Below are 22,952 nucleotides of genomic sequence, written 5' to 3'. Positions count from 1 at the left end.
CATTTCAACTGACTTGTGAAAACTGAAAAAAAAAAAAAAAAAAGTACAAATTCTCTGACATGTAGCAACTTTCTTTTTTCTTTTTTTACAGTAACGCAAATAGTTACTTTCCCTGGTAACGAGTTACTTTTGTTATAGAGTAATTCAGTTACTAACTCAGTTACTTTTTGGAACAAGTAGTGAGTAACTATAACTAATTACTTTTTTAAAGTAACGTTCCCAACAGTGTTGATAGCTGATTTTGCAGCTTACCGCCAAGCATTTGTGCTTAGGGCACCCAAATGGCTAGCGCCGGCCCTGATCCCTTATTATTTTAGTTAAGATAAGGCAAAGTTTGTTTATATAACACATTTCACACAATGGTAATTCAAAGTGCTTTATATAAAATGAATTAAAATAAGCATTAAAAAATAAAACAAATCTATCAACAGTAAAAATAAAAAAAATGGTGTGAAGGTCTGTCTAGCTGTGCATGGTTCCATAATGAAACCATAAAGACTATTTTTTTCGAAATGCTATATTGAATTTCAATTTTCGACTCCTTCCACAAACACTCAGATTTTCTGTATTGTCTTTTGATGCTGCCTTCTGCTGTTTATTGTACTATTTCTATTAGTTCTCACAATTTGTAAATGAATTTATTTTTAAAGAAAATGCCATTATATTTTTTAAGAAAGATGTCCCTTAACTTAAAAAAAAAAAAAAAAAAAAAATATATATATATATATATATATATATATATATATATATATATATATATATATATATATATATATATATATATATATATATAACTTTCAAGTTGCTTCTGTATAACACATAATTTCATTTCAGAATTGCATGTATTGTAACCCTCTTAGAATTATTATATTATATTGTTTTTTATGCTTATGAATGTTGTGTTTGTTTAAATGGCATGACAGATTGCCTGGATTTTTTTCTCAGTGTAATCTCAATCAGAATTAAAACCTCTTCAACTCTGCAGACCAGGTACCGGGTCCTAAATGTTTGTGTTTCATTTGCAACGCCTTCCTTATATGGTATCAGGCCATATATGGGTTCATTTGAAAGCTTAGAGTGTTTTCTTTACAAAGAATACCATTAATTGGGGTTTTATGATACATAAAGTAGTCAAATTAAGCTAAGAAATATATTTCTCCCCCCCCCATAAATTTCCGTCTTACGATTGCAAATAATTTTTCAGAAGAATGTGTATTTAAAATATTTTTCACAAAACAGTCAAGTCATATATCACAAGAAAGCTCTCATTCTCAGGAATCTGATGATGTAGATGTCATTTTATTGTGTGACAATCACAGATCGAATGATCTTCAACAGAATCGCGATGTAACATTTCTCACCTCATTGCAAATTATTGTTTATCCATCTTAGCACCGCTAAACAGCCACACATACCCCCGATGGGAAATTTAGTTTTTGGCTGCTTCTAAACAAAGACCACGCGAGGGGGAACTACAAACGGGCGAATCGCCGCATTAACCATGCATAATATTCATAAAACAAGTTATGGATGACCACCGTCGCCGTGGAGAGGTCAGGACGCTCATCTGGTAAGCGTATACGCGTGCTACTTGCTTTTATACATTTGATTCTTTATTCTGAGGCCTGGAAGCTCCGCTAGCAATAAGCTAATCTGTGTATTTTCAATATTGTACAGTATTTGACCGCATCTCAGTGAAGGTACAGTAAACAGTACAGTACTGGGGGAATAAACATAAATTAGTTTGTTGACGCTCCGAAGTTCGCGTGCAAGCTTCGGGGAGCGGATTTAGCGCTGAATCTGAATCAAAACAAACAGAAACGCTGGTAAATATTAAATATTATATTTGAATGAGACAGGTGAGATCTCCCAATCTTTATACCATACAGAATAGACATAAATGAAATGATATGAAGCTGGAGATTGTGGATTCTATTTTAGATTTTTATAGACCAGATATTTTTTATAATTTTATGCATGTTGCTATTGTGTAATTTGACTTATTCTCTTTCAAAGACTGTTCAGAAAATACACACACAAAAAAATCACATTGTATTGAGATGGTTCATCATATGTGAAACAAGATAAATAATACTATTTGTCACAAACTAATAAAAAATAAAATAATATACAGAGATCACATTATTCCATACTGCAAGTGTGCAAAAGATGACTTCATACTTATTTAGACTGAAATTTTATACAAAAATGGTATTATTCCTTCCTTCAGTTGGAATAGAATAACTTTTGCATAGATTAGGATAGAAATAAAAAATTTTCCTCTACTAGCTGACATGTGCTAGAAAAACATGACATTGGTCTGAAGTTGCTAGGCCCTTCATTGCCTGGGCTATACCATTTCAAACTTCAGTTTACACAAATAAAATAAAAAAGCGCCTTGTTTTTTTCCCTATTTATTATAATACAGACAGCATATATTGTCATTTTTATCAATTTGATTGTGAATTATTGATTAAAAGATGGCAGCGAACAAGTATGAGACCTGCTAGACATCCCTTCCTCCCTAACAACACTCGTTGATACAACAGCCCTATGACAATGGCCAGAGGAGCTAATAGAAACAAACACGCACACATGCACAAACAAAGAGAAAGGGCAGGCCTCAGGCCATGATGGACTTGCACTGAGGCAGAGGTCGATTGTGGCTCAGATGAAAGGCTCATCGAGGTCTGTGATGATGCTAAGCTATTCTGATAAGTGTAAACCTGATTGAAAAGTACCACTTCACCACACTCCAAAATAAACAGAGAATCAAGCAACAAACTTCACTTTCATTTGAGACAGAACAATTATTTACTGCAGGAAATTGATGATTATTTTATACAACAATGGTGCTGTAAAACACAATGATAAATAATCAGTTCTTTTTCGGAGTGTACTCAAGTCTATCTGTCCAAAAAAGCAAACCTTGAGACTTTCAATGGTTGAAAACCTTTCATTCAGCTGCTCATAATCCAACCTGAATAAATAAAATATACTGTACAGAACATGAAAATAGAGACACCGGCAACCATAGTCCAATGTTTACTGTGAGCCAGAGCACCTGACATCTTGGCAAAAAAAAAAAAAAAAGTGCTGGCTAATGCTAAATGCAAATACAGTAAGATTGTTATTCACACCGGCGCTAATGATATTTGACTGTTCCAGTCAGAGATCACTAAAAACAACATAAAAGTGGTGTGTGAACTTGCAAGTATGATGTCAGACACTTTAATACGATCTGGTCCCCTCCCTGCTCACCATGGTGATGATACACAACAGACTATCATTACTCATTTGCTGGATATCTAAGTGGTTCCTGCAGAATAAAATAGGTTTAATAGACAATCGAATGAGTTTTTGGGGCAGAACTGACCTGTTGAAAAGAGAAGGAAGTAGACAGAATGGCTAAACTGACCATCTGTTAGCCATCTCATGCCACAGAATTCAGTAAACTGTCAGCACATAGGGACTCTTTCAACTAGATATCACAAAATAGAGACTGTGTCTGTTCCCCGAACTAGAAAATATAAGAACAAAGCCCAAACCAATTTAAGAGTAACAATTTAATTGATGTTCAACAAATAATAATATTAAAAAAACATATGTCATACGGATAAACAAATGATAAAGCTTGGCTTATGGAGTATCATGTCCCTTTCTACAAAACCACTTTTTGTAAATGATATGATCACTGTTCATAACCTAGATGTGCTCTGTTTGACAGAAACCTGGCTAAAACTTGATGATTAAATTCTTTTAAATGAGTCCCCCCCCCCCCCCCCCAAGATTACTGTTATAATTATGAGCGACATCCAAAAGGCAAAAGGGGAGGTGTTGCTTCAGTTTATAACAATATATTCTATATTTCTCAGAGGACAGGCTTCAAGTATAACTCATTTGAAGTAATGGTGCTTCATATAACATTATCCAGAGAAACATGTTAATGATAAATCCCCTGTGATGTTTGTACTGGCTACTGTATACAGGCACCGTACAGACTTTATTAAATAATATGCTGATTTTATATCCGAAATAGTGCTGCCTGCAGATACATTTTTAATTGTTGGTGATTTTAATATCCATGATGATAATGAAAAAGATGCAATAAGATCAGCATTCATATGCATTCTGAACTCTATTGGGGTTAGACAACACGTCTACTCATTGTCAAAATAATACTCTAGATTTTATACTGTCACATGGAATTGATGTGGATGGTGTTGAAATTATTCATCCAAGCAATGATATCTCAGATCAATATTTAGTCTTGTGCTAAAATCCTTTAACGGATTTGGATATTAAAAACTTCATATAGTCAAGTCAAGTCACATTTATTTATATAGTGCTTTAAACAAAAAAGATTGTGCCAAAGCAACTGAACGACATTATTTAGGAAAACAGTGTGTCAATAATGCAAAATGACAGTTCATCATTGAATTCAGTGATGTCATCATCTCAGTTCAGTTTAAATAATTTCTGTGCAATCATTTGCAATCTAGTCAATGATATCACTGTAAATGAAGTGTCCATAAACAAGCCAATAAGCAAGCCAGAGGCGACAGCGGCAAGGAACCAAAACTCCATCGGTGACAGAATGGAGATTAAACCTTGGGAGAAACCAGGCTCAGTTGGGGGGCCAGTTCTCCTCTGACCAGACGAAACCAGTAGTTCACTTCCAGGCTGCAGCAAAGTCAGATTGTGCAAAAGAATCCTGTTTCCTGTGGTCTTGACCTGGTGGTCGTCTGAGACAAGGTCTTTACAGGGGATCTGTATCTGGGGCTCTAGTTGTCCTGGTCTCCACTGTCTTTCAGGACTGTAGAGGTCCTTTCTAGGTGCTGATCCACCATCTGGTCTGGATACGTACTGGATCCAGGTGACTGCAGTGACTCTCTTATCTGGATACAGACTGGATCTGGTGGCCACGGTGACCTCGGAACAAGAGAGAAACAGACAAATATTAGTGCCATTGTTCTAGTGATGTAGCAAGTACATTGGGTGTTATGGGAAGTGTTTCTGGTTCCGGTTTACCAAATTAATGCAGCCTAAAAATCCTTTAACGGATTTGGATATTAAAAAGATATTAGTATGTAATGTGTAAGCCAGGTTAAAGAGATGGGTCTTTAATCTAGATTTAAACTGCAAGAGTGTGTCTGCCTCCCGAACAATTTTAGGTAGGTTATTCCAGAGTTCACGAGCCAAATAAGAAAAGGATTTGCTGCCCACAATTGATTTTGATATTCTAGATATCATCAAATTGCCTGAGTTTTGTGAACGTAGCGGACGTAGAGGATTATGATGTAAAATGAGCTCATTCAAATACTGAGGTGCTAAACCATTCAAGGCTTTATAAGTAATAAACAATATTTTAAAATCTATACAAAGTTTGATAGGGAGCCGGTGCAGTGTTGACAGGACTGGGCTAATATGGTCATACTTCCTGGTTCTAGTAAGAACTCTTGTTGCTGCATTTTGGACTAGCTGTAGTTTGTTTACTAAGCGTGCAGAACAACCACCCAATAAAGCATTACAATAATCTAACCTTGAGGTCATAAATGCATGGATTAACATTTCTGCATTTGACATTGAGAGCATAAGCCGTAATTTAGATATATTTTTGAGATGGAAAAATGCAGTTTTACAAATGCTAGAAACGTGGCTTTCTAAGGAAAGATTGCGATCAAAACGCACACCTAGGTTCCTAACTGATGACGAAGAATTGACAGAGCAGCCATCAAGTCTTAGATGGTGTTCTAGGTTATTAAATGCAGAGATTTTAGGTCTTATAATTAACACCTCTGTTTTTTTTCAGAATTTAGCAGCAAGAAATTACTCTTCATCGACTATGCATTCCATTAGTTTTTCAAATTGGTGTGTTTCACCGGGCTGCGAGGAAATATAGAGCTGAGTATCATCAGCATAACAGTGAAAGCTAACACCATGTTTCCTGATGATATCTCCCAAGGGTAACATATAAAGCATGAAGAGTAGTGGCCCTAGTACTGAGCCTAGAGGTACTCCATACTGCACTTGTGATCAATATGATACCTTTTCATTCACTGCTACGAACTGATGGTGGTCATATAAGTAAGATTTAAACCATGCTAATGCACTTCCATTAATGCCAACAACGTGTTCAAGTCCATGCAAAAGAATGTGGTCAATTGTGTCAAACACAGTACTAAGATCCAATAGAACTAATAGAGAGATACAACCACGATCAGATGATAAGAGCAGATCATTTGTAACTCTAAGGAGAGCAGTCTCAGTACTATGATACGGTCTAAATCCTGACTTGAAATCCTCACATATACCATTTTTCTCTAAGAAGGAATAATTGTGAGGATACCACCTTTTCTAGTGTCTTGGACAGAAAAGGGAGATTCAAGATTGGTCTATAATTAACTAGTTATTTGGGGTCAAGTTGTGTTTTTTTGATAAGAGGCTTAACCTATTAGCCGGAACCCCACATTATGGGACTCACAGCTGAAAGTGCTCTACCAAACTTATAATTGTAACAGTTTCCTACTTCAGTGTGTTACAAACAGAATTTTGGTGTCTTTGAAAAGAAGACCCTTTGGGCTTTACTTTTTATCAACCAGATTTGATAATGCTCAAAAATATTAAAAGTCATATACACTGAAGTGCCTTGAATTTTTTTTTACCACACTTAATTTTTATTTTTTTTTTGTTATAAAAATGCATGAAATGAGTCCAGGAGCAATGTAGAAAAGTAATGGGTTGAAAGCCACATGTCTCATGAGTTTCTATTTCAAATCTGAATAAAAAATCAGACTCCTGCATATATTTTTCTGAGACTATGTCTAGACCCCCACCCCCCAAATATAAGAAAATATATTTCCCAATAGTATTGAAGGCTTCTACAAAATATTTAGTCAGTAAACATACCACTGCATAGTCTTTTCACTTATAAAACACTAGACAGAAACTTAGACATCACATAAGTGATTTATTTGAGCACTAGAAAAATAAAATAAGAATAATTTGAGTACGAAAAATAAGAATAATAAGAAAAATAAAAAAAGATTTAACTTTGTTTGCCAATTAAAGAAAATCCTGAGATTGCTAGAAATGCAGTATTTACAATGAATTACGATGCAAATAATTGCTGATTTGCTGATGGCCACTTATATAGAAGGTAATAACACAAATGTGCCAAAGTAAATAATCCACTCTCTCTATTCATATAGACACGTTCTCTTTGATAGCCATGATCATACAGTAATAGCGAGCTGATTTGGGCTCAACAGATGGTAATCATGCAGATACATTCACATTCAACATAAAACACACTCTCACATTTATAAAAACTGTTGAAAAAAAAAAAAAAAAAAAAAGGCGATTACTATAAGTTCCGCCTCCATCAGCTGACAGGTGTGTCAGAGGGCGTCACGACGGAGTGCCAAATTCAAATAAACTATCTTTCGTCTATCTTTCATTCATTCTTTTTTCCGGTGGATCGCCTCATTCTGTTTGTGACACTGTACGCTGCAAAATCATGCTGTTTTTTTACTACCAAGACACAGTTTCCGACCGTGAGTTATTTCAAAACGGACGCAAACAGTTCTATCGCTGAAGAACTGAAACGTAAACAAAGGAATTATGATCCATATTACAACATTATTGCTTAGTTGGACTAAACGTGCTTCATGAGATGTCCTTCAGTGGACCCTTAGCTGTGGATGTGATTATGACTCGTAATTACGACGGATCTGGTATGTACAGTGTTTCCATCGCTCATGTTTGTATGTGTACTGCTTACACAAGTGTAGCAAATACAGTCTTTATAAGCTTTCCATTGAAAAATAGCAATCTGTCGTCGATGCTTGAGGCTTAGATTTTTATAATGATACATAATTTGTCAAGATTAAATATGCCCCGTTTCATTTAATATATTAATAAACACTGACCCGTGCAAGTTGAGAGGCTTTCAGGACGAGGGCATCGGGGTGCAGGCTAAGAGGATAATAACAGCCAGTTTGAAGGTTTCGGGGACATATCCTAATGACAATGAGGAATTAATAATAGTCAGAAGAGGATCTATGACTTCTGGAAGTTTTAGGAGCTTAGATGGTACAGGGTCTAACATACATGTTGTTGGTTTAGATGATTTAACAATTTTATACAATTCTTTCTCTCCTATAGTAGAGAATGAGTGGAACTATAGTTGAAACGACTGGTGAAAGGAGTGGCAGGAATCAAGTGCGAGTAAATAGATATTTAATATAATGAAGTACACACAGTACATGAAGATGGAAACACAGGTGATACATGGCTGGGGATACACAGTCCGAGAAGATGCAGGTGAGTGGAGGATCCGAAGTGCGGTGATGAGTTGGCAGCAGGAGAGGGTGACACAGGAACTGCAGGGCAGCGAGCCGAGAGGTAAGTGAGGATCCAATGGTGAGATGCGATGAGTGGACGGGGTTCCAAGGAGAAACGGACATCCAATCACAGAAACAACAAAGAGAGTAGAACATGAGACGAGGAACTGGAAACAACACTCTGACAAACACAAGACGCTAGAAAGGGCAATATATAGGGAGGAGTAATGAGTGACAGCTGTTGCTGATGACAATTAGCGGAGACACCCACAAGCAACAATCAGTGCTGATGCATAACACACAGACTTCACCCACATAGTGAGATCATGGTTTACCAACCGTGACAATAGTGCACTGTCTGATGCGATACTGTAGCTGATGACTGAATGGTTAAAATTTTATCTCTAATAGTATTGATTTTAGAAGTAAAGTAGTTCATAAAGTCATTACTGCTGTGATGTTGGGAAATGTGAGCACTTGTTGAGGCTTTATTTTCAGTAATTTAGCCATTGTATTGAATAAATACCTGGGGTTATGTCTGTTTTCTTCTAAAAGAGAAGAAAAGTAATCGGATCTAGCAGTTTTTAATGCTTTTCTGTAGGATAGGTTACTTTCCCGCCAAGCAATACGAAATACCTCTAGTTTTGTTTTCCTCCAGCTGCGCTCAATTTTTCGGCTGCTCTCTTTAGGGTGCGAGTATGCTCATTATACCATGGTGTCATACTGGTTTCCTTGACCTTCCTTAAGCGTAAAGGAGCAACTGTCAGGATCCTGCCCTGACCGTCTTGTCTGTCCTATCTTTGTTTAATGTGTCTCTGTTCATTTTTTGCCTGAGCACATGGTTGTGTCTTTGTTTATGTTGGCCGTGTGCTCCCCTTGTCCTGCCTCCTCATTTCTAATCACCACTCCCCCTTGTTTAGTCCTTTGTTTGTCTAATTGTTCACCTGATCCTTATGTGCTCTGCTCCCTTTATGTTGTGCTCATTTGTATTTAAAATGCTAGAAAAGAGAGTCCATAGTTTCTGTTACATCATCAAGTTGTTCTGAGGTTTTGGATATGCTAAGGAATTTGGATACATCAGGAAGATAACTTAAAAAGCAGTCTTTTGTGGTAGAAGTGATGGTTCTTCCATACTTGTAACAAGAAGTAGAATTTACAGTTTTGGCTATATGCAGTTTGCACAAAACTATATAATGATCTGAGATATCGTCACTTGGCTGCATAATTTCAGCAATACAAACAACAATTCCATGTGACAGTATTAAATCTAGAGTATGATTTCGACAATGTTTCGTTCGAAACATGTTGTCTAAACCCAATAGGGTTCAGAATGTCTATAAATGCTGATCCCAATTCATATTTTTCATTATCAACATGAATATTTAAAATCACCAACTATTAAAACTATCTGCAGCCAGGACTAACTCGGATGTAAAATCACCAAACTCTTTAATAAGGTCTGTATGGTGCTCTGGTGGCCTGTATACAGTAGCCAGTACAAACATAACAGGGGATTTATCATTAACATTTGTTTCTCTTGATAATGTTATATGAAGCACCATTACTTCAAACGAGTTATACTTGAAGCCTGCCCTCTGAGAAATCCTGAAAATGTTGTTATAAATTGACGCAACTCCTCCCCCTTTGCCTTTTAGATGCGGCTCGTGTTTATAAAAGTAATCTTGGGGGTGGACTCATTTAAAATAATGTAATCATCCGGTTTTAGCCAGGTTTCTGTCAAACAGAGCACATCTATATTATGATCAGTTATCATATTATTTACAAAAAGTGTTTTCGTAGAAAGGGATCTGATATTCAATAAGCCAAGCTTTATCATTTGTTTATCCGTATTGCATCTGTTTTTTATTTGTTGAACCTCAATTAAATTGTTAATCTTAACTTGGTTTGGACGTTTTTTTGTATTTTCTAGTTCGGGGAACAGACACTGTCTCTATAGTGTGATATCTAGGTAAAAGAGTTTCTATGTGCTGAGAATTAACTGACCTCTTTATCGTGAGACAGCTAGCAAACGGTCGGTTTAGCCAGTCTGTCTGCTTCCTGACCTGGGCCCCAGTTAGTCAAGTATAAACTCTAAGCCTATTTGCCATATTTTGCCTAGAGAGAAGAGCGGCGCCACCTCAGGAGGGATGAAGACCATCTCTTTTGAACAGGTCAGGTCTGCCCCAAAAGATCGTACAATTGTCTGTTAAACATATGTTATTCTGTGGGCACCACTTAGACATCCAGCCATTGAGTGATGACAATCTGCTATGCATCTCGTCACCACGGTAAGCAGGGAGGGGACCAGAGCATATTACAGTGTCTGACATCATGCTTGCAAGTTCACACACCTCTTTAATGTTATTTTTAGTGATCTCCGACTGGCGAAGTCGAACATCATTAGCGCCGGCATGAATAACAATCTTACTGTATTTACGTTTAGCATTAGCCAGCACTTTTAAATTTGCCAAGATGTCACGCGCTCTGGCTCCTGGTAAACATTTGACTATGGTGGCTGGTGTCTCTATATTCACATTCCGTACAATAGAATCACCAATAACTAGAGCACTTTCATCAGGTTTCTCAGTGGGTGCATCACTGAGTGGGGAGAACATGTTTAATGTTTTGATCGGAACAGAAGAGTGGTGTTTTGACCTACAATTATCTTGCCTCACTGTCACCCAGGGACTCTGTTGCCGGAACCGAACAATGTACAGGAATCCCTGAGCTGGACACATCCAAAGCCTTATCTAGAGCCCTAACATTCTTACTGTCCTCAATTAAAGTTTGGATGCATATCTCTAATTTTGAAATCTTCTCTGTCAGCCTAACTATATCCCTGCATTTATCACATGTGAATCCCTCATCAGCGACAGAGATAGATAAACTGTACATGTGGCAAGAGGTGCAAATGACAATAGAAGGAGAAGTCATTACTCACCGTGCTTGATGAAATATTCTTACCACAGTTGTTTGATGAACTTGTGAAAAACTGGAACGAGAGAGGAGAGGTGAAAAGAAAACAGCGATAGGTTCGAATGAAAACGCTAATCACAAGCTAACGAGTGCTAACGCAATACAGGTGTACTGCACTCACGGATATAAAATAAAAGTGAACGATCAAAATTAATCTGATAAGATTGATCGATAATATCAGAAATATGGTGTGAATTAAGTTAGATTTTTATCACTTTAAAAAACAGAGATTGATAGTAAGATAAAGATTCTAGAGAAGAAAAAAAATCAGCTACCTGGAGCTACGATCAACTACAACAAAGCCAGCAAGGCGTATCTCTGAACATATCTATTAAATTGTGAGTGTAGTTCCATCTGATCAAATGTGCATTCTTATTCTTTAGTTTGGGTTAAACTAATTAATTTTAGTTTGTTAGAACAGCTGCTATGCTAATTATGTCTCTATTTGTTTCTCTGTTTCTGCTGGGATCTTCATCCCGTGGTAACTAGGATTTACACAAGCTCTAGTCTGTATCCAGAACACCTGAGAAGGGATGATGCTGACCCTCGGAGGACCCCAGATGATGCTAACCCTGAATCAACAAACAGAACTAACAAATATTGCTACAAGTGTGATTGCATCATATAATAATTGCTATTAATAATGTTCATTGTCTGGCTGACAATCATTGTCATTGTCTTGTATAAATTTTTCTGAAAAATTAAACTGACAGTCACCACTTATAAGCTACTACTAAATATTGTAAAACGTAATTTTCTGTAAAGTTGCTTTGTAACGATTTCTATTGTAAAAAGCACTATACAAATAAAATTAAATTGTATTGAATTGAATCCTCACTGATGTGAACGCAGAGGAATTTAAATCTGTTCACCCGCGCCACAGGTGTCTTGTTGATGTTGATTGGTGTGTGCTTGCTGCTCTGTCTCTGAAATCCACCACCAGCTCCTTGGTCTTGTCGATGTTGAGTAAGTGGTGGTTCCCCTGACACCATTTAGTCAAGGTGCTCACCTCCTCTCTTTAGGCCGTCTCATCATTGTCGGTGATCAGGCCTATCACCATTGTGTTATCAGTGAATTTGATGATGATGTTGGAGCTGTGTGTGGCTGCACAGTCATGTGTGTACAGGGAGTACAGGAGTGGGCACCAGTGTTGTGGGTCAGTGGGGATGAAGTGTTCTTGCCCATTCTGACCACCTGACTTCTGCTTGTCAAGTTGCAAAGGTAGAGTAAAAGGAAGCGTTTATCATTGCCTTGTGTAGATTGTCTTTTGATCCCGTTCAGCAAAAAGCAAATGGAAGGATTTTCCAAAATACTGGAGGCAGATTGATCCAGGTAGCGCATAAGGGATTGAATGCCAACGACCGTACTTTTGATGGAAGAAGGCTTTTCGAACCTCAAAGCAGTGGACACTAAACGCAGTAATATATGAAATATTGACAGGCAGAGCAGCTACGGATAAAGCGCAAAACTGATGAAATAAGACCATGCAGAGTCATTCGATTTTAATGAAGAACTAGCCATTTATTTACATCTCACTTTGATCTAATTTGTTACATTATTGGTAGAGAATTTAGGGCAACGTTTTAAACCTAGTTCTGTGAGCAGACTCAGTAACTTTGGTGTGTTTCTTATGTGTGTTCATTCGAACCAAGACTACCTATCCAAACGTGTGTTTTTGTGAATGAATGTATAGGTAGCCGCTGTTAATGACTTAAGCTAACTGCAGTTTATAAAACTTGACCCTGTAAAATAGCTAAACCTTTTATAGTGTGTGTCAATGCAATTTTAAACGCCCTAAATTGAGCGAAGAAACCCTCTTTTAGCATGAAGAAGATAGCGAGCGAAGTTCCTTATGCAAGCCTTAAGTTATGTATAGCTAGATCAATGCCATACAACTACACTATAACTCCCTTGGGTTTAACCATTAGTGTTGTTAACTATTGTGTTCCCTCTCACCCGTTCACGGAGCAAAATTAATCTTATAACACTGCAGGTCAGTGTTGGATTAATGATAACCAGGAGTCTTAAAATCTCAATCAAAATTGTTTCAACAACTGCATAAGTCCCATTTATCTGCAAATAAATCCCAGAGGCAGCATGTATAAATAGTTTTATACTAAATATATCTGATATTGGGCAAAGAAACCCCACTTTCAGTTTGAAATACATAAATTTTAAGTCTGACGAAGAAACCTCAGATTAGCTGCATGAATTAAACTGCATGGTGAAGAAATCCCATCGTCAGTGATATTAGAACTGGGCGACGAAGAAATCTTGCAGCAGTATATTTGCTTTTATTAGTGATTTGAGCGATGTTCCTGATCTCCCTAGATTAAGGCTTTACTTTAACCATTGCATATCATTGTGGTCAATGAAGTGATGCAATTGAACAGCGAAGTAATGGTTTAATTCTAGTCTAGCTAACTAGTAACTTGCCATTGTCTGTGAAGTGAATGTGCTGTTTTGATTTGTGAATTAAGTTGCATTGCATCATAACTGACAGAGCGTGAGTTTCCCATGCAGATTTACAGCAGTGCAAGTTCTGCTCCACTTGCAAGTGTTGTATGCTTGTATCGGTCTCTTAGCAACATCTGATCCTGGAAGTTGAGAGCAGCTTCTTCTGGTTCAATCTGATAACAGCACCCACGTCACAAACTCTTGTGTAACAAACAACTGAGTGTAGCCAAAGCTAACTTAGCATCCGACTAATTACACTTGCTGAGTTTCCACTGAAATTACCCGGAACATTTGAACCAGGAACTTTTTTCCCCCGGAACTTTTTTCCCCCCAGACCTGTTGCTTTCTGTGTTTCCACCGTGGTGTAAAGTACCGTGAAGATTAGGCAAATAGACTGGTGACGTAGGTCTGCGTGCATTTCTCAATACAAAGTATGCTGATTTTGGACGTGCATCCTAGGTAGTTCAGACTTTGTGCATGTGACTCGGAAGTGTGATGTTTGCGCCGACGTGAATCCGGTAAATATGCAAACATCAGCGTACTTGATAACTTCAGTCAGCTGACCATTGTACTGCAATCTTTGTATATTTACAATAAAACGAAATAGGATATCAAATCCCACTGCCTCCTTTCGTTTTCATTTAAACATAATAACAGCTGCAGAAATGTACTTAGTTCAGGGATATGTGTATATATACAACCATTACAATGAAACTAAATATTATATAAATTTGCCTTTTTTATTTTCATTTTAACATATAGACAAATTGAATACGGACCAAAAATGACCTGTTATCTGCTATATATATATATATATATATATATATATATATATATATATATATATATATATATATATATATATATATATATATATATTGTGAGCTGTGTCCCGGGCACCTATCAGCGTCGCCCTGGCAATGAAGGAGATTCACCTGCACGCAATCACCACAGGCTGATCGGTCCCAGCTGAAGCGGATGAGGAGAGGACTATAAAAGCTGCGCCCGAAGATGACACAGGGAGAGAGGATCTCCAGACGACAGCGAACTAATGTTGTGTCTCTTGTCCCTCCAGAGAGCTGGTGAATGATCAGCCCACCACCCGAGCACCGGACACCAAGTCCCACTGCACTCAGACGGCTGGCGAACAGGATCACGCGGCACCGAGGACGAGCACCTGACACCCTCACGGTTAAATTGTCTGTCAATAAATACACCCTCCGGGGCTTCACTTTTCACTACAACCTGTCGTGTGATTCTTCAGCCTGCTACTGGCTTATGAAGGGGTTTCACAAACCACCATGCGCTGACCCCTCAACAACGGCTGTACAACTACTGACTGAGCTCAGCAGGAATGGTTATCGAGAACGCTTTCGAACAACTCAAAGGGCGTTGGCGGTGCTTACTGATATAAATATTATATAATCTGTACTATAAAAAAAAGTAATTTCATATAAATGCTACTACTGCAGTACTGTATTCAGCAATTGTTATACAATAACAATTAACTTTTGAAACAGTCCAACTCAAGCTGCAATGATGGCAACGGGTTGAATAGGCCATTTTTTGTATTGTCTGATGTGCTTTGCTGAAAACGGGCATGACGAGCAGGCACATAATAGGGCGTGGATGCTGGAGCTGGCATACGGCTAAGAATTTTAACTCAAAAAACGTTTTTTGGGTGTCTTGAAGCTCACACAGCATCTGTTTAGCCAGCTCTTCCTGACTCGCTCTCTCCTCAATTGGTTTTCTTACTCCCTCTGCTCTGCCAAACGGACACGTTTCCTCTCCTCAAAGTCTCGGTCCATTTAAAAAAAAGAGGTCCTACACCTCTTTCACGATTAAATCTGTTCTGAACTGGTGTTTTCTGGCTTTTTTTAGCAGGGGGCGGTTGAGGTGATTCTGAAAAGACAAAACAATGTGGTTTAGTAACCTGAGGGAAGCATGTGATACATGGCAGACAAAGGACAAACAGTCCAGCAAGGTACATAATAGCATAGTTATGGAACTCACCTGAATTGCTTTCCCTGGAAATTGCCTCGACGGTCTCCGAGCTGGACGCAACTGTGGACACAATGGTGCAAGAAGAAGCGGCTACCTCTGCTGTTGTCTCATGTTCATCATTCCTACACGGAGACGCCGCCATACTGCCCAGTAATGCTACTGGGTTAGCCGAGTGGCTTGTTCCCCATATGCTGTTGCATAAATCGAAGAAAGGCCAGTCTAATCTTCCACTGCCGCTCCTTCCGTTGTGATCCAGCACTTGGTGAATTTTTTTTTTCAAAGCCTTCAACTTACTGATGACCTGTGCTTTCTCTCTCGAGAAATCACACTGTTGCATTTTTATTTTTATTTGCTCATACACGACCGCATCACGTACCGTTCCACTGAGCTGGCGAACGATCTCAGCTTCAGCGCGGATAGTAAGGAGCTCCGTGGTCTCGACTTCTGTCCAGTTTCGCACATTTCTGTTTGTTTAATTTTAGTTTCTTTTGTATACGAACACTCTCTGTGCCAACCACCTAGCATCTGACCATCAGGATGCACCTTCCATCCAGCTTTACTGATCCACCTGCCATCCGACCATCATGACAACTCTTGTCTGATGATGTTCGCAGGTGAATTTTGTCAGCCAAAAGGGGGGATTCTGTAGCATCTGCTTAAGATAATGTATGATCGTTTAGGCTTTATGATGTAGGGATTCCTTTATCCTTTTTACATTTGCATATAAATTCCATTACCTGGCCCCATGGTATACATTTATATGAGTGCTTAGTGGCAAAGTTTACCCGTTATCTGGGAGATACTAAGCAGACCAACTCTCAGGTCTCCCTATCCAACTTGAAACACATTCCGAGATAACTAGATAGCCCTCGATGCCAGACACCAAATGGGCCTACCTGACTAGCCAACTCACATTCTCACAACACACACACACACATTGTATTTATTTAGACTATAATTAATCAGTTACAAATGTATCTAGTATATGCATGTATTGTTTGTGTGTTTCAGTATTGTAGTAGCCTAGTTCCAATACTTTATTTGTATTAGTTAGACTCTCAATGCTTCTATTCAGGTATATTAGTGTACCTTTGCTTTAAGATCTTCCACAAGTTATATCAAAATGATCTGCTTTTATTCCTCAAACAATTATGTACACTATGTGATCCTAAAATGCATCATACTATTTGTACCATAGTTTAGGTTACCAGATAACCAGTTCATCACGCCATTTATAAAATATGCAAATCAGGTGTCACTGAGACACCCGCTGAAACTATAAGCTTTGTAATTGGCCAAACGGGGTGTTACCAGGAAACCAGATAAAACCTCTTTCACACCCAAAAAGTGGGTCTTCTTTTAACTTACGGTTCCCTGGAGACACCCATCTATTGGACACCTCGAGACTCCCCTTCGGCGGGGAGTCCGATCTTCTGCCAGTTTTCAGCAACTTTGTTGATTCACTTCAAGGCAGTCAACCCATGGATGAAATGGTGACGGTTTCACTCGTAACAAGATTAAACAGGAATCTACGCATTATACATGCACCGGGACACTTTAATTTTACAGACCAGACACTTTACAGAAACAATGCAAGTATACTTTTGTTAACTATTAAGATGCACTTCTAGGGTTTGACCCCTTTTAATTAAGCTGATAAGATTATTTGATGTTTCTTAACAGGTTGTGACTGACTTTTGGTAGTTCCTAGGATAGCAAAGTCCACTAAAGGAGGTACAGCCTTTTCACATTTGGCTCTCAAACTCTGGAATAGCCTTCCTAATAATGTTCGGGGTTCAGACACACTATCTCTGTTTAAATCTAGATTAAAAACGCATCTCTTTCGCCAAGCATTCGAAATAATGTATCTCTTAAATTGTGACTGTAGCTGCATCTGACCAAATGCACATTCTTATTCTTTAGCTTGGGTTAAACTAATTAATTTTACTTTGTTAGATCAGCAGCTATGCTAATGATGTCTGTATTTGTTTCTATGTAACTAGGATTTACACAAGCTCCAGTCTGGATCCAGAACACCTGAGAAGAGATGATGCAGTCCCTCAGAGGACCCCAGATGATGCTAACCCTGAATCAACAAACAGAACTAACAAATATTGCTACAAGTGTGACTGCATCATATAATAATTACTAATTATTAATAATAGTAATAATGTTCATCTTCTGGCTGACTACATTTTGTATTAATTTTCTAAAAATCCTGTAATATTTGCACAAACTGACAGTCACCGCTTATAAGCTACTACTAAATATTGTAGAAACATAATTTTCTGTAAAGTTGCTTTGTAATGATTTGTTACAAACACTGTCCGCCCTGTGGACGGACAAATCATTTTATTGTACTATTAATTATATAATGCTACAAGTAATTCCTGAAGATGAATGTAGTTAATACCAACCCGTAATGATTAATTAAGTACGTCTCACTTTTTTCCAAAGTCGTGGAAAAGAAGGAGCTGAGCTGCAAGGTCAATTTACCGGTCGATCTATATTCCTACTCTCACCTTTGGTCATGATCTGTGGGTCATGACGAAAGGACAAGATCCCAGATACATGTGGCCGAAATTATCTGGGTCCCTTATTCAATGCAGTCTTCCTATTTCTTTGGCATTTTATGTTTGTCCATGAATCTTAGTAGTATAGAAAGACTATTCACGAGCAAACAGTTTTGCGCACCTTTCATCTCGTTAATGTCTGCTGTTAAGCCAATTCATAAGAATCATTTCATAAGAAATAAACAGCTGCCCTGTTTGTATGCACACTGCATGTGAAACAGCACAAAACTTCAAAATCACAGCAAAAGTGAAATATTTTTACTATATGCTAATATTTTTATGTCATAATTTTTTCATAGAAAATATATATTAACATAATATATTATTTCAGTAAAATGTACTTAATGCAGAAGACAACAAACGGGTTTTTTATGAATTAAGTAAAGTGCTGTGGTGGTCTATGAATAAATGAACAAACAAACAAGTAAATAAAAGTTGCTTTTAGCTGTATCCGTTCAAACTTTGATTTTATTTTATTTTTGTCTTTTTTATTATTTTGTACATTTTAAATGAAATGAAAATGTAATCTATCCTATTCAACATAATGTTTGTGATTCCAAATCCAACAGTGTTCAGGCCATCACAATATTTGCAAACTAAAGTCTGACTGGCAAGAAATGTTAATATTTCAGCTTCTTTGTTAATTATGCTTCATTGCTCCATTTCAAATGTAAATGTTCACACACCTCCACACCAACAAACTCAATAAAGATAAAAAAAAATATATCAAGGCTTGTCTCCAATTGTCTGTTTTGCTGTAGTAAATGTACACTAGTTACAGCAGAGTTGCACAAAATATTCCCACCGCATCTATTTTTCATCGGACAACAGCTTATACTTATCTCAGACTGCTCTGAAAACATCAATATATTATCCACATAAACACAGTCAAAGGGAAAAGATTCCTGTGATTCAGTACCAGCAGAATGAGGTTAGAGAAAATCAATACTTTGCCAGGGTACTTCTGTATTGACATGAAAGTTTTAAGAGTCCCTTAGCCATTTCATTTAGACCATGTCAAATGGCACTGACGATAAATGCTCAGTCATAGCAGGGAAATTAATTCCCATCAAACAACAGCACAGCACACATGCACTGAAGAGCAAGAAATTCCCTTGTCTTCATAACTGAAGGGTGAGAGGTGCTTTCTGTTTCTCAGTCAAAATTGTGAAATACAATGCCTGCACACAACTGAAGATACAGAGCAAAGATCTCCTAAATTAAATTGATACTGAATGTAATTTTGAAACATCAGCATGTCCATTCAAATAGACGTTTTGAAGATAGTGGGCCTCATTTACGAAATGAACATACAACAGAATATTGGGTGTATGGTCGTTTCAGCGTAAAACTTGGAATTTTTCAATATTAATGTGAGAGGTGAGGGGACGATCAAATCTCATGCCTGGTCGTGTACGCAAGTTTTTGAGTTACCTGTACTTGAGCGCAGCATAGTAAATATGGTGGAGAATTGCACAATGACAGCATTTAGTCCATTTTTTCCTGATCACCTAACGAAGCTCAGTAGTTGATCTGGGGGTTATACAGGATTTTAGCAATGCGCAAAAATCCGTGTAAACAAGAACATGTTTCAATCGTCATATGATGCACATGGATCACTTCTGTGAAAGAAGAAAAACAGAAATTAAATTTATGAAAGGAATAAAATAAATAGAATCATATAATATTCATATAATATTTAACAGATTAACAAAAGGGAAAAAAAATTGTGCAACAAGTATAGGCAATGCTCATTTTTGTAACATTCTTAATGCATTTTATGTGTTTTATTTGTATTTTTATTTGTATTTTTACCTGATTGCACAGGTGCCTCACACACACACACAAACATCATTCGTTCTAGCATTACCTAACATTTCAGCCATCCACCATCCATTACACTGTTTGTTTTATAAGGTCTGCTGTAAAATCAGCATCCAGCACCAAAAACTAATATTTCTGCACATGTGAAGGATGATTGAACATGATTAAAGTAGAAAAAGCAGGTTAAGGTTACATAATGAATAAAATATATGCAAACAAATGTTACAAATACGGCAAAAATTTGGATTATTGTGGCATGAGACCAGGAAGTGAGCCTGTTTTGTTTTTGTTTATAATAATAATAATTTGTTTGCTGTTTATAATAAATGCCACTATAGCCTGACTTATGTATTATTTTATAGTTTAATATATAATTTTATAACTAATTATTTTTCATTCTTGTTCTGTCCTGAATACAGTTAAATGTAAAACATTTGTTGTATAGTGAGGGAAACTAAATGAGCTGTTTATATTTAAGTAGTATTTTAATATACACATAAATTACAAACTTTGCAATTACAAGGTTAACAGGTAACTCGTGTCATAAAACCGGGATGTTTTTAGGGGCGTGATATTTTAATGACGATTGTTTTCTGCCACCACATTTATCAACGTGTGATCATTCATACGATTAGATTGGCGGCATACTAAAGTTTCATGAATCACATGTAAACGCTGTCATAAGTTGGTTTGTGTGCACGGATCTGCGTTCTTTCTACATTAGATTGATGAATGAGTCCACTTACTAATGACTGTGCTGCTTATGAACACAGAAATAAGACAGACAAGACCTCACAATGTTTTAAGATAGGCTATCAAGGAATTTAATCCCACCGGTCACAATAGTGACTGTTGAAAAGGTTTTCATTTATAAAGCTATAAAACCTTTTAGTGTAATTCCTCCAAATATGGAAAAAATTAATTTAAAAAATCTCAATTAAATATGTATAATATCATATAATGTTGCAATTACAAAATATTGAACTAAATAAAAAAATGTAAATGTTAAAAAAGTACAACAATGATTTTGTAATACTATTATATATATATATATATATATATATATATATATATATATATATATATATATATATATATATATATATATATATATATATTATTTATTTATTTTTTTTCTCAATGGTCCTATCAATGTTGCAAATGTTTTTTATGCATGATAGTAACCCTGGAATGTGATCAAAAAGTTTGAAATAGCTGGGCTAAGATATCTAACCATTTTTTATGACTGCAGAAATATGTTATTTCAGTACACACATTATCCCACCGGTCAGAATTGTGACCGAACATAAAACACAATTTTTCACACACCTTTCCAAAAAACAAAACAAACTAAAAAATTATAATTACCGTATTTTTCGGAATATAAGTGGCACTGGACTATAAGTCGCATTTATTTAGAACCAAGAACCAAGAGAAAACATTACCGTCTACAGCCACCATAGGGCGCTCTATGTTTTCAGTGGTAGACTACAGGAGAACTGAGCAGCATAGAGCGCCCTCTCGTGGCTGTAGACGGTAATGTTTTCTCTTGGTTCATTTCTCTCGGTTCATGTCAAATTAATTTTGATAAATAAGTCACACCTGACTATAAATCGCAGGACCAGCCAAATTATGAAAAAAAGTGTGAATTATAGTCCGAAAAATACGGTATTATTATTATTGATTATTTCAAAGGGTTACTAATGACACATCATTTGGATATTTTAATGTCTGCGAAAAATATGGGATTAAATGAGTTAACATTAGGGCTGTGTCTGAAAAATACTGGATGAATGTTTTAATTAGATGCATGTTTGATCTTTCTATTTAACTATTACATTATATTTCCTCTTTCAAAGGAATCTTGGTCACTCAAGGTGTATTACGCCAGCCGGTGTACATCTACACCATGATCACAAACTCTCATGTCTAATCATTAGCCAGAGGTTATGACTAACTATTAAATAGACCACATCTTGCTTGTTCTTGTACTCATTCTTTAAATAGTGGTTTAAATAGTGGTTCCCCCTACAGTAACCTATGTAACAATGGTTAATTCTATGAAATATGGCCGAACCATGCTAGTATTCCAACAATATTTTATCTACTAACACCCCCCCGCCCCCCAATAGATTTAGTGTGCCCTAACCCTGAACCCAAATTTGCAGTAACATACGCCTACATTGCTAATGCTCTATTCACACGCATCACCATTGTTTTACTCACTGTTACTTGCTTTAATGGTGGATGTGTGTCTACCTTTGAGCTCAGGTGAGGACACATTCGTGCAGCATTCAGTGCAGCTCAAGCTGGAGGCCGTGGAGAAGCAGATTCATAACCTGAAGGTAAGGATACAGTGCACTGCTAACAGTCCCACCACCTCTACTCCATGTATTTCTCTGCACAGCCCCATTGCACCCAGGACGCAATCTTCTCAGATGTCCTTCACTCCAGCACCAGGACACCATGGACCCTGGGTGCATCCGCAGTGGAGGAAGCAAGCCAGGCCCTGGGTCACAACCTCTGCCCTTCGACCGCCTCCGGTCTTTGAGATCTCCATTAAGAAGCATTAATCTCATTAAGAACTCCACCCACAAGATGGAACGCGACGCTTTGATCATCAGAGAATCCGTGTCCGGCATGTCCGTGTTACGTTAGCCAAAGGTAAAGTTGTTCTCGATGTTGCTGCACAGATACTCCCAATCCTGAAGGGCAATGAGGGCTTCAGGAGCATGATCAAAACACAACGATGATCATTGTGTCAGGACTGCTT

The 22,952-nt window shown here is 37.3% G+C and overlaps 1 protein-coding gene across 3 annotated transcripts in view; it reads left to right on the top strand.

Moving 5' to 3' along the window:
* The window catches only part of LOC128026946 (ligand-dependent nuclear receptor corepressor-like protein), a 450,432-nt gene that overhangs the window by 360,196 nt on the left and 67,284 nt on the right, over positions 1-22,952 (top strand). The window lies entirely within an intron of this gene.

The sequence above is a fragment of the Carassius gibelio genome, chromosome A14, assembly GCF_023724105.1.
Source record: "Carassius gibelio isolate Cgi1373 ecotype wild population from Czech Republic chromosome A14, carGib1.2-hapl.c, whole genome shotgun sequence".
NCBI classification, from domain to species: domain Eukaryota; kingdom Metazoa; phylum Chordata; class Actinopteri; order Cypriniformes; family Cyprinidae; genus Carassius; species Carassius gibelio.
This window is presented reverse-complemented; position numbering and strand designations above follow the sequence as displayed.